This window comes from Homarus americanus, unplaced genomic scaffold (assembly GCF_018991925.1).
Source record: "Homarus americanus isolate GMGI-L3 unplaced genomic scaffold, GMGI_Hamer_2.0 scaffold50588, whole genome shotgun sequence".
NCBI lineage: Eukaryota > Metazoa > Arthropoda > Malacostraca > Decapoda > Nephropidae > Homarus > Homarus americanus.
The window spans coordinates 10,001-12,112 of record NW_024731896.1 but is presented as its reverse complement, the minus strand read 5'-3'; positions in this window follow the sequence as shown (position 1 = coordinate 12,112).

Sequence of the window (2,112 nt, the reverse complement as noted above, 5' to 3'; positions counted from 1 at the left end):
TTGTCTGTCCTTTTGTTATTTCTATCTTCTCTTTGTCACTTCTAGTCATTTGTCTGGGATCTCTATCAGTCGCTTGTGTTCCTTGTGTATCAGCTGTTGCTCCTTGCTCAAACCTTTGTTCGTCTTGATGTAGTCTTTCTCTCAGTTCGCTTGCATATGTTGTCTGAAATAGTTTTTCGGATTGTGGATTCTCTGGAAATATCATCTCTGGTAGGTTATTCAATTTAAACATTTTCCTTAATTCCTCATTGTATGATCCGGGTGCAATGATATTGTGCAAATGTGCATGGATCATACTAATCATTACCTTATCATGTATTGGCTCACTTAGGTTTAATACTGTGGATTCTGGTCTATGAGCCTCTTGGACCGCTCTCTTTGCTATTTCGACGTATGTCGTATCCTTCTTGTCTTGTTCCTTTTTCCTTGTTTCTTGTACTTTATCATGTGTTTTTATTGGGCATGCCATTGCTAACGTCCTATGTCCTATGTATACATTCCGTTTCTCTTACAGTTGAGACAGCCAACATGTGTATTCTTACATTCAGTGTAGGTATGGTCGTCGCCTGCACAATCTGAGCAGTACTTTTTTTCTTTTTCCGGACAGTCTCTCGTTGTGTGTTCTTCATATTTGTAGCAGGAGAAGCAAGTTTGCAGACTGATGAATGTCTCCTTCTTTATTTGATGTGGTGTGACTGATATGTTGAATATTAGAAAGCCCTGTTGTAAAACTTTCTCAGCCATTGACACTTCTTCAAACATGAGTATAGTCCTTTATCTTAATGACTTCTTCAATCTTCATCCACCTATTTTGGCGTTCCAGTTCTTCTTTCAGGTCTTCCTCCCGATCTCTTGATCGACTTGACGAACAAAAACTGATCTTTTTGCTTTTTGTTCTGGTGGCATGACAACAATAAGGCCTTCATTGTAAAATATATCTCTTGCTTCTTTTGAAAGGATTTTATCTGAATCAAAGTCATCTTTACAGATTACTTTAAAACCTTATTGGTGCTGAATATTCTAGTTAGTGGACTTGCAGTTTGTTGTAAGTGATTTCTGCCACTTTTCCTTCCAATAGAAAGTGCTGTCCCTTTATCTCTATGTTTTATTCTCTAATGCTAGTTGTCATCTTCTTGATTACATCTAATCCTACCTATAACATTAGGTTCCTGCCTGGGGAGCAGGACCCTGCCCCCCTTGGACGGGCCGGGCTCTGCACCCAGGTTACCCAGACTATATAATATTCAAAAGTTGCCACCTTACTGGTGACCTCTTATCAAGGGGTGCCCTGCACTAATTGGCTGGAGAGGTTCCTTGCCGATCGACCGTATCGCGAAGTTCTGCCTCCTGTTCAAAGAACGGAGTGCATGAGGGGATGAAAAAAGGAAAGAAGAGGACTTAGAGAGTAGAAACAGCCTACCTACCACGCCACGTTCGGTCAGCCAATCAGAGCACCGCAGTAAACGTGCATGTATCACGCCATCGTGGGGCACCACTGATTGGCCAATCCAGGACGTAGACGCACGGGTAGTAGTCAAAATTTGGGTAGGCCAAATATTTGTTTTTTCCAAAGTTGGAATTTCCCGTACAATCTGTGATGGTAATTACACCGTCACTATGTTGAGTAAGTACAATCACTAGGATTGAGTGTCTTATCACAACAAAGTTGCAGACTCAAACATGCAGCAAAAGAATCAGGTCTTCGCAGCTCCGTGTCTATTTTACTTAGGCTAGCATACCTAAGTTAAAGCAAACTCCCCTTGCCAATACAAGAAGGAAGAGGATTTCTTATAGTCTAATAAACAATTCATCATGACCAAATACAGTATCTAACACAGGGGGTCCGGGGGCGCAGCCCCCGGTTAGCAACTAACCATTTGATTGCATTATCTCTGAGAATAGTTAGCAATTATCCATTTGATTGCATTATCCCAGGTTAAGGGGGGTTGTGTGTGGTTCCATATCACCAGATTTATTAAAAACCTCTACGTCAGGCTAAACAGTTTAGGCTAGATAGTGGTGGCTGCTTGGATTATTTCTTTGTCTCTTATTGACTTCGGGTGGCTAACCTCTATAAAATTGAGGACACCAATAGACCTTGTACTAAGGTTA